Source organism: Diadema setosum, chromosome 15 (genome assembly GCF_964275005.1).
Source record: "Diadema setosum chromosome 15, eeDiaSeto1, whole genome shotgun sequence".
Lineage (NCBI taxonomy): Eukaryota > Metazoa > Echinodermata > Echinoidea > Diadematoida > Diadematidae > Diadema > Diadema setosum.
The window spans coordinates 14395701-14407964 of NC_092699.1; positions in this window are offsets into that span (position 1 = coordinate 14395701).

Genomic DNA, 12264 nt, shown 5'->3' on the forward strand with positions numbered 1-12264 from the left:
AGGTCGGTCTTTTGCAGTCAGCAACACAAAATCTGTACCATAAAACAGTTTGGCATCTAGACTTCTACCGAAAATAACACGTATTTGTTTCCCTGATGAAATATAATGATCTGTCGTTATTATAATTTAGACTGAAAGACAAACAACAGAGACAACATTTTCATCCCTTCAACATTCCTACAATCTATTTCATTGAAGTGGTTGCAGCGCCATCTGCGTTACCCTTTGAATAACATCTTACTGCTTTAATAACGAGAGTGATATAAGGTCATACTATTTCGTGTCTCGCATATAAAGCAAATGTCACCGCTGCTTAAAAAGTGTGGCATACCAGAATCAATTATTTCCTTCTGCACCCGACATCTTTCACACTACACTCAATTCCTCAGTCACTATCCAGATATCTAACCGATCTCAGTCTTGATCGCTATGTACATGTTCGTACGAGTTTATAGCGGAACAAGCGAAAAACTAAATCAGGAAAAAGGTACTTAATACCATGAAATACGCATTTTTCAAACAGAAGGAGAGCAAATGCTAATAGAATAAACTCTGATCTTTTTATCAAATCCACTTTTCTGGGCATTTTAACACAAAGATACATGAATTTAGGCCACTAAAGCAGGCACTCTTGTCTTCATTTTGGGAACCTAGTATACCAGGTTCCCGTATATCAGTTGCTCCCACGGGAACCTGGTATACCAGGTTCCCGTAAGGAACGGGTTAAGATTGAGGCCCAGGATATCTAATTATGTGTATCTTCAGCAAATGCAAGAGACACTAAAATGCACATTTCACTAAAGCTGGAGGAAAATTAGACAATCCGTTCAAAAAAAATGTATGCATCTTAAAAGGTTTTGATTAAATCATTACGCAACCATATCTGGTTAAAGCGTCAACAGCGATTCATGGTGTCCCAATAATGGAATAATATAGTGAACATTTTAATCTCGGGTTATTCCGCATACCACTATTTTCTAGCATTAAGAAAAAACAAATTGGCTCAGGCTACAGGGGAGATGAAATTACCCTGAAAATTTAATTGTCATTGTTGAAGATTGTTGAAGCTGTCTTATATGCAGCGGTGTAATAGTACGGTACATGTAGTTCCTATCCATACACTGGTCATTGAGAAATCCGTAGCGAGTTATATATCAGCTTGGGGAAGAAACAAATAATATCCATCCAGCCCCATTTTTTTCCTCAGAAGTTTCCTTCATGTTCTGTTTTAGTAGTAGAAGTGGATGTGAGAAGCACTAGCTTTGCTTGTAAAGTGGTAGTAGTAATAATAATGTTAGCTAATAAAGAATCATTACTCCAGCTGCTTTGATAGTACAGGCACTGGTCATGTTGGCAGCCGTTTTAGCACCAAATATACTACAGCTGTATTTCAGGTCATCCCTTTCAAAAACTTACGAGATAGAGAAGCGTCAAATTTGGTCATTTAAAATTGGAACTCAGAGTTTCCGAAGCTAGGATTATTATGCAAGCATATTCAGATCGTTAGTTTGGCAAGCAGGAAATGAATTAAAGGAAACCAAAACCGAAAGAGAAATGCGGATTGATTGAGAGCAAAAACAAAAGTAGAACACATGAATGAAAGTTTGAAAAAATCGATGCAAAAGTTATGATTTTTTTTTTAGTTTTCGTGTTGGAGCCGCTGGATGAGGAGAATACTAGAGGTTATGACGCCATGTGTGAACAACAATATAACGAGAATATAAAGGGAATTCCACCAACAAAAAACAAAACAAAAAAAAACATGGAAATTACACGTCTCATCAACTTGATACTGACACAACTATGCTAACGGTAGCAATTATTCCCCTGCTTTCTGAAAGCGGTTTTATAGTCAAGTGCTCTTTTATTTCGCTAGAAAAATGAATTTTTGAACACCAAAACATGGAAAATTCTCAACTTTTGTCCGATTTTTGTCAAAAAGTCTCTGATATGTTCTACTAATGTTGCTGTTTTCACTCAATCCATAATCAATTATTTCTCTTTGGGTATTGGTTTCCTGCAAAAAAAAAAAAACAATCTCGGTCAAATGGCAACTCCCCAAAGGGGTAAACGACCGCACCAGTATACTCCTTGAACTCCGATCGGCCTCGCACCGTTACTACTTCACAAATTAAATCTTTGTACTATTATTTCTCCTACTACCACTCAACCAAACACTCAGTTGGAAGCTTAACAGGATGCAGACACTCGTGAAGCGCTGTAAACAAACATTTCGAGTCAGAATCCGTCTCTTGACGGAGACACTGGTACACTTCTATCAGCCATATGATTTTTTTTTAAATCTTAATTCATCGATGGTCTGTATTTTCCGCTGAAGGTTTGTTATTGAGTTCCGAAATAAATCACAAGGTCAATCCACGTCACAGGCTGAAGCATACAATAAAAACAACAAAACACAAACTCATAATATGTTATTAATATTCTTTTTCAAACTATGGTGAAGGGAATATGCAAAGTGAAGAAAAATAATAATAATGAAAATAAATGTTCTGTCATTTTATGGTTTTGCTTTCAATAGAAGTGTCAGTATTCGACCGAGGTAAAAACTATCGGATCACAACAAAGTTCAGGAGCAACAATATGTTATCATCATCATCATCATCATCATCATCATCATCATCATAATTGCATTATTAGTATCATCATTATCATTATTATTATTATTATTATTATTATAAATATCATTATTGTTATTATTATTATTTCCTTATTCTTCTCTTTTGTTAATTGTTCATTCTTTCTCATTTTTTTCTAGTTGAATTTGTAACATTTGTCCTTGTAATGCCTGATATTGATTTGTATAAACAAAAACTTCAAGAAAATGATATTTTGAAAATTAATGAATGTTTGTCTTCTGTCTGTAATGATTCATCTGACTCTAATAAAAAAATGTTTTCTTCCAAATGAACTCAATGAATTTTTAGAGGATAATAGCAATTTGTCTTTGTGTAAGAAAGGTTTCACCTGTTTACATTTAACCTCAAGAAGTTTGAAAAGAAATTTTGATAATCTGTGTTCACTATTGAGGGGTATTGATTTACAGTTTTCTGTTATTGGAATTTCCGAGACTTGGTTAAAAAGTGATGATCCTAAGTTTGATATTGAAGGTTATAATTTTGTTGGAAATTCTCGTTACAATCGCAGAGGGGGAGGAGTTGGTGTTTTTTTCCACGATGATTTGAATTTTGTACAGAGAGTTGATTTAGAGTTATGCACAGACTGGATTGAATGTATATTTATTGAAATTGATTTTAAACCAAAACATATTATATTTGCTACTGTTTATCGACCGCCAAATGCTCTCTTGCCCCAATTTTTATTTTCATTGAACGCTATATTAGATAATATTATTAAGGAAAATAAGTTATTGTATATTTCAGGAGATTTTAACCTAATTGATATGATATTGATTCTTGCCCACAAGTTAATGAATTCCTTGATATGTTTATGACTTAAGCTATTTACCCAATTATTCACTTTCCTACACGTGTCACAAATCATTCAGCTACGCTTATCGATAATATACTCACTAATGAAATGAATTATTTGGTATCTGGTATTATTTTGGCAGATGTATCTGACCATTTTCCAGTTTTTTGTTTGAGTCGATACAAAATGAGTGAAAGTGCTAATTTTGAATATTTTGAGAAACGATTGATAAATGAGAGAAATATGCAATATTTTCTTGGTGAATTATTGAAAGTTAATTGACATGTGGATAACTGTGATGCTAATATTGCATATGATAATTTTTACTTTCAATTCATGTTTTTATATGATAAATGTTTTCCTAAAAAGAAGTGCAGATGTAAACGCCGTATAGATAAACCGTGGTTTAACAATGATTTACGAAAATTGTGTAATAAGAAGTATGTTTTATGTTTAAAAAAAAAATTAAAAAATCCAACAATTTATAGAGAAAAGGTTTATAAGCAATTTCGTAATAAAGTGAATAATGAGATTAAGCGTGTTAAGAATGATTTTTTTAAGAACAGGTTTTGGGAAGTTAAATTTGATATTAAAAAAAAACATGGCAACTTATTAATAAGGCTTTGGGAAAAAGGAATGTACAATCTAGTATTGATTATCTTATGGCAGATGATAGGAAAGTTGAGAATAGTAAAGAAATTGCTCATGTTTTTAATGATCATTTTGTTAATGTAGGTTTGTATTTGAAGAACACAATTCTAGTCTGTACTAATGATAATTATACTCAGTTTGTAAAGAAAAATGAGAATACAGCATTTGTTAGCCCTATTACCCCAGGAGAAGTTGTAAAAATTGTATGTAATTGTGACAATGGTTCAAGTTCTGGTTAGGATGACATTGATATAGCTGTTGTAAAAAAAGTAATACATGTAATTTGTTATCCTTTAGGTGACATTTTTAATTGTGTTTTATCCACTGGTATTTTTCCAAACAAACTTAAAATTGCCAAAGTAATATCAGTTTTTAAAAGTGGTCCAAGTCATGATGTTAGTAACTATAGACCTATATCTGTGTTATCTGTTTTTCTAAAATTCTTGAGAAATGTATATGACTGTTGTTTTTAGACAAATATAATATAATAACACCATGTCAATATGGATTTCGTTCTGGGCACTCCACGTCCCATGCTTTGCTAAACCTTATTTCAAAAGTAACTAATGCACTTAATTCTCATCAATGAATAATTGGTTTGTTTTTAGAATTAAGCAAGGCTTTTGATTCTTTAGATCATTATATTTTATTAGATAAGTTATATATTTATGGTATCCGAGGTATTTTGTTCAAATTATTTTCAAATTATTTGGATAATCGGAAACAATTTGTATTGGTTAATAGATGTAAATCTGTGTTGTGTAGCCTGAGATACGGAGTGCCTCAGGGTTTAATACTTGGTCCACTTTTATTTCTTATTTACATCAATGATATTTGCAATGTCACAGAAAAAATACAGTTCATTTTATAATGTATGCAGATGATACCAGTATGTTTATGTATGATGATAATATCAATACTTTATTGTTACGTTTTAATGAAGAGATTCAAAAAAATTATGATTGGCTTCTTATGAATAAATTAGTTTTGAATGTGAAGAAAACTCAATGTATGATTTTTACTAATAAGAAAATTGATATACAGAATTCAGCAATATATATGAATAACAATCTTATAAAAATTACGAGTTCATTGTCATTTCTTGGCGTCATTATTGATAATAAATTATCTTGGCATAAACATAATTATTCAGTCTGCAATAAGATTTCTAAATGTATCGGTATTTTATACAAATTATGATATTTTCCTCACAATATATTATGTATGATTTATAACGCTATTATATTAAGTCAACTTCAATATGGAAACATTGCTTGGGCAAAAACATCAAATTATTCTATGGTCAGACTTTTCCGTCTGCAGAAGAAAGCAGTGAGAATTATATGTCACGCCAATTATCTTGCCTCTACTAAACTTCTTTTTATGAAATGTAATGTTTTAGATATATTTGAATTGAACAAATATATTATTGGTGTATTTATGTTTGTATTCCCCTATATCTTTCTTCCTTGTTTCAATTAAATAGTGCTATTCATTCGTATTGTTTGAGAAATCCTCTGAATTATCATTCACCTCTTAATAAAACAAATGTTAGTTTATATTCTGTTTTGTATAGAGGACCTTTAATTTGGAATAATTTGCCACAGCCAATTAAAATGAGTCCATCTTTAAATGTTTTTAAACGAAATTTAAATTGTGACAGTGCACCTCAAAACAAGCATAAAGTCGCACACACTGATTTTGCGTGAGGACTGAAAATAAGTGAAATGGGTCAACCTAGCTGAACTTGACATTTTCATATTTTCTGAAAGAGCGGGTCTTCTTTTACATTATGCTAAAATTTGGTATCATAAAACGGACAGGAAAGTGTGTTTTTTCAGCAGTTTATCTCGAACATTTTTGGTAGAATAGTGTTATTAGGTGTGTCTTTAGAATCCCTTTTTCATTTCTGAAAAGCCTTGTCCACACTCTTCGCTTTCAATTCTAATTACTTTTGAGAGGATAGTGCTACTGCTTTGAAAGTTGGCATTAATTATGGACAAAATGTGTTAATGAGGCATGCTTAATTTCATTTTAATCTGATAATCCCTTCATTGTTGTTACTCTGGTGGTTTACTTCCTGTTTTTTGTCCCATTCATCGCACAGCCAGCACGGTTTGGTAAAGATTAAGCGCTTGAATAGACACTGTACTTCAGAGCTTCTTTTCTCAGTTCACACTTTTCCTGAGTTTGTGCTTTCTTTCCAATATTTGGATAGGTTAGGAGCGTTCATTTGATTTGAGTTATACATCATTTTAAAGCTGAAAGTCTGTTCTTTCAGAATAAGAGCTATGGTCTTAACTAAAAATTCATGTCTGGCGACTTTTTGTTTGTTTTGAGGTGCAGGGTCACAATTATTCTTATTGGAAAAAGAAAAGTAAGAGGTATTACTCCGTGTCTGTTTGTTGTTTGTTTGTTTTTGTCTCTATGTGTCTGTTGTAGAATATGTATTTTCAATCCCTTTGGTTTTAATATCTATGCACATTCATTTGTACGATTTAATATGACTTTTATTATAAATGCTTTTGTTATGGTGGCAGCTGCTTATAAAACTTTGTTTTTCTTGCTGTCTCCACATTCTGTTACATTTTTATTGTCAATTTGAATTTATTTATATACCTATATCTGTTTGAATGAAATAAACGCGAATTGAATTGAATTGAATTATTATTATTATTATTATTATTATTATTATTATTATTGTTGTCGTTGTTATCATTATTAATATTATTATTGTTATTATTTAATTCTAATTATCATCGTCAACATCATCATCATTAAATTTTTTTCTGGTAATCTTGATTAACAATATTGCAGACATGATCGGGCAATTTGGATATACATGTATGTACCGGTATATCTTTATCGAAATCACAAGTGACTTCCTAGTAATATTCACTTGTTTTCATGGTGAATTGATTTAAAGTTGTATCTCAGTGTGTGACGTGTTTTTTAAAACAAGTTGATGTCGCAGATCATGAGTTCATCAGTATTAAAGGTACTAGCCCACATTTGCAAACCCACGAAAATCAAAACTGCATAAAACAGGTCCAATATGACTTCAAGTACAAGTTATAACAGTAACATACCTCACCTGTCGCTCTTTGTCTATACCATTCGATAAAAGAGAGAAAATCATCGTTTTAAAATCAATTTTCAAACCGGGTCAACCCGACCCAAAATCGAATTACGAGCGCGGGCTATAGCTACGTACATTGTACATGTAACACGTGCGTGGACCGGAGCTAGCGAGCGTTATACGCATGCATACGGATTACGGTGCATTTTCATTTATTTTTATGAAAGTAATGGACTAATTGGAACGAAATTTTGCACAGGTGTTACTGCAATCATACCCAAACTCCATGCTACCTATGAGACCAATTGCTGCAGGTTTACAAATGTGGGCTAATACCTTTAAAGCTTTTGGTCGTCATTGACTATAATGTTTTGATTTCTAAATATTTCCTGGAACTCATAGCGTCATGTGCAGTTGGTTGTTTGAATATGCGTATACTTGCGCCTCTGAAATCTTGTGAAGACCGACTGCCTGGAATTGTTTGAGACCAGTTTCCATGACCATGATGACAAGGAATAGCTGTGATGACATCATAGTTCGATAGTTGTGTAATTCTTGGTGAGAAGAACAGGTGGGAGAACACCCCTCTCCCCTCCCACCACGAGGCTTCGTCTTTGAGCTGCTGCATTTGACATGTCGGAGGTGGTTCAAAATTTGTCATTTCCCATTTTGTACAATGTGTACGGGCGATTAGCACTGGATCAAGAGATGTAGGCCCCTACCACTGCCTACAGACTGTCTGATCATCATGCTGATCGCTTAGTTAGTGCGTTTCCTATGGCTTGTGCCGAAAGGGTGGGTTGGGTGGTGGCGCGTCGCGTTAATGGGAACACCACCCTTCGTCCAAGCCCCCCCCCCCCCCCCGGTTTTGCCAAAAGGGTGCGTTGGGAGCGTTGGGTCGCGTCGCGTTGACTCGAACCCCACCCTTCGTCCAAAGCCCCCCCCCCCCCCCGCCGGTTTTGCCGAAAGGGTGCGTTGGTACTTTTTCTCATGTAATATTAAAAGACTAGTTTTGAATTCATATTTAACCTTCAAACAACCATTTCAAAGAGGCTATCGTCCGGATCGGTTTACACTCTATTACCACTTGGTCTACAGCCAGTTGGTCTAATAGACTGTTTGATATCAGTTGGTCTAATAACCAGTTGGTCTAGTCATCATTTCGTCCAATTACTGTTTGGTCTAATTGTTATTTGGTTTAGTTACTATGTGGTCTACAGTCAATTCGTCTAATAATAGCCATTTGGTCTATTTTTGGTCTAACACCAATTTATATCATCAAATACCGATTTGGTCTAGTATGAGTTGGTCTAATTCCATTTCGTCTAATCATCAAATGGTCTAAAATAAAACCAATTTTGTCCAATATAAATTTGGTGTACACAGCATTAATTTTGGTTCATTGCCCAGTTGGTCTAGCCTCTGTCTATCATCATTTAGTCTACACCCATTTAGTCTAGTAACCATTGATCTTATTGTCATTTGGTCTAATAGCCAGCCTCCTGGTCTAATCAGGTACCATTTGGTCCAATCATCGTTTCGTCTATATGACCGACTGGGCTATTTTTTTTTTTTTTTTTTTGGGGGGGGGGCCTTTTTATTGATGTGTACACCAAATTTATATTGGACAAATTTGGTTTTATTTTAGACCATTTGATGATTAGACGAAAAGGAATTAGACCAACTTATAATAGACCAAAAAATAGACCAAATGGCTATTATTAGACGAATTGACTGTAGACCAAATAGTAATTAAACCAAATAACAATTAGACCAAACAGTAATTGGACGAAATGATGACTAGACCAACTGGTTATTAGACCAACTGATATTAAACAGTCTATTAGACCAACTGGCTGTAGACCAAGTGGTAATAGAGTGTAAATCGATCCGGGCGATAGCCTCTTTGAAATGGTTGCTTGAAGGTTAAATATAAATTCAAAACTCATCTTTTAATATTACATGAGAAAAAGTACCAACGCACCCTCTCGGCAAAACCGGGGGGGGGGGGGGGCTTTCGACGAAGGGTGGGGTTCCAGTCAACGCGACGCGACCCAACGCTCCCAACGCACCCTTTCGGCAAAACCGGGGGGGGGGGGGGGCTTTGGACGAAGGGTGGTGTTCCCATTAACGCGACGCGCCACCACCCAACCCACCCTTTCGGCACAAGCCGTTTCCTTTAAGTTGAAACAATTACATCGTTCAGTTATCTTGCTATTCTGATGCTGGAGAAAGTTCTATATGTGACAGTGCACCTCAAAACGAACATAAAGTCGCACACACTGATTTTGCTTGAGGACTGAAAATAAGTGAAATGGGTCAACCTAGCCGAACTTGACTTTTTCATATTTTCTGAAAGATCGGGTCTTCTTTTACATTATGCTAAAATTTGGTATCGTAAAACGGTCAGGAAAGTGTGTTTTTTAGCAGTTTATCTCGAACATTTTAGGTAGAATAGTGTGATTAGGTGTGTCTTCAGAATCCCTTTTTCATTTCTGAAAAACCTTGTCCACACTCTTCACTTTCAACTCTTATAACTTTTGAAAGGATAGTGCTACTGCTTTGAAAGTTGGCATTGATTATGGACAGAATGTGTTAATGAGACATGTATACTTTCAGTTTAATCTGATAATCCCTTCATTGTTGTTACTCTGGTGGTTTACTTCCTGTTTTTTGTCCCATTCATCGCTCAGCCAGCACGGTTTGGTAAAGATTAAGCGCTTGAATAGACATTGTACTTCAGAGCCTCTTTTCTCAGTTCACAGTTTTCCTGAGTTTGTGCTTTCTTTCCAAAATTTAGATAGGTTAGGAGAGTCCATTTGATTTGAGTTATACATCATTTTCAAGCTTAGAGTCTGCTCTTTCGGAATATGGTCTTAACTAGAAATTCATGTCTGGCGACGTTTTGTTTGTTTTGAGGTGCAGGGTCACATATGACAGAGAGATGCTCCGTCACAATGAATATCTTTGTATCGAGTTTTCTAATCACGTGATAAAGATGTACTGCATATTTCATACCGGACGTCAACAATGAGCGAAAATACCGAATCCTCCTAGACATGAATAAGCTTTGTGTGTAATCTCTGTACAAACACAAAACCATATAAAACATACACACGCACACTCACAAACGCAGACACGGATGATTTGGTTGATTGAATTGAATGATATAAAGTAAAGAATATTAATCATACATGTAACACTGGATGATATGAAACTTATATAGCAAAGCATTAACCCGTTCCGTACGGGAACCTGGTTGGCAGTGTAGCGTATTAAAGGACAAGTCCACCTTAATATACATGTGGATTGAGTGAATGCAACAATATTAGTGGAACACATCAATAAAAGTTTAGGGAAAATCCGACAATCCGTTTCAAAGTTATGAATTTTTAAACTATCTGCAAAGTCACTGCTGGATAAGGAGACTATTACAGTGCATGATGTCACATGCGTACAAAGATATAGGGAAAATAAAAAGAGAATTTCACAAAACTTTACCTTTTAAATAAAGTGCACATTTCTTCGATTTGTTACTAACGTATGTTAAGGGTAATATTATTCTCCCTGCCAACTGAAAGAGAGAAGTCGAGTGTTCTTTTGTTATGAGAGAAAAGTGAAAATATGTTGAATTTTCTTTATTCTTTCTTTATGTCGTTGTACACATGTGACATCACAAGCTATAGTAGTCTCCTCATACAGACGTGACTGAGCAGAAACTTAAAAAATTCATAACTCTTGAACGGATTGTCCGATTTTCCTTTAAACTCTCACCGATGTGTTCTACTATAGTATATTGCTGCAATCACTAAACCCACATGTCTATGAAGGTGGACTTATCCTATAAGCAGCGTATTAAGAATTCAGTATGGAACGGGTTAATCTACATCAACTGAGGTACACAATACACGAAAATAAGTGTGATACGAAACTAGAGTATTATGTCGTATTCATAATTCCGTGATGGCGTATTCCACTAAGACATCTTCCAATCTCCTTAAGATAATAGGGCGCTTTTTTTCGCGACGCAGACGTTGAAGACGACGATTGCACTGGAAGTTCTTCTCCCTCCATATGTTGTAAACTAGCTTTAGGGAGCTTTACATTTATGGCGCGGACGTTTGAGACGACGATTACGTTGGACGTTCTCCTCTCTCCTTGAGTCGTGCTGAATAAGTAGCTTCATACTACGCGGAGTCGCAACCTATAAAAGATAAAATGGCGCCCCCTTATGATCGGCGCGTGAAGAAGCTCTCTACGTCGTGACTTGAGCGGACATAAAAATAGGACAGAACGTGTAGTGACAAACTCAGATAACGTGAGCTATAAATAGATCGATTTATGCGCTTTTTTTTTTGTTCTTTTGTTTGTTTGTTTGTTTTTTGCTCATGCACAAAACATGTTTCTTCTGTTTTTCCTCTGAACGTCCCCGTCGCGAAAATCTAAAGCTCCCTATTCTACTTACCTATGCAAAGTAGGAGGATCATTGCATCAAGTACTATCTCTCTGCGGTCTGAATTTGAGTGGACGCAAAAATGGCATAGAACCGACCGTGCAAACTCGCACGACGCGAGGTTGATTTTTACAAGCAAATTCACAGAACATGTTATTTTTGTTTCCCTCTGAAAGCCCATGGAGAGAAAGTCTAAAGCTCCCTATTGACAAATTGCTTTGCCAGTGCACCGGGTACCTGTCTCTCTTCCGTGGTGGCGTCTTGTCAATAAGTTTATGATATTGAGCCGTACTAATCATTTATCACAAGACCTCACGATATGGCATAGCATGGCAGCTTTTCTAAAGCTGCAACCAATGCATGTTTACCCCAGTCCCCCTTGGTCCATTGAACATCCATATACTGACCTCTCTCTTCACAGCTCATGTCCCAAGACCGCCCTCCCTTCAGCGCAATATCACACTGCTCTTCAAACCATAAATACCACATATTTAAATCACCTGACAATTTATACTGACGGTTCCCATGATCCCTTCACTAACTGTTCTGGCATTGGGATTTACGTACCTCACTATCGTCATGAAATAAGTGAAAGGGTTTCACCCATCTCAATTTGTCGTACAGAACTGGT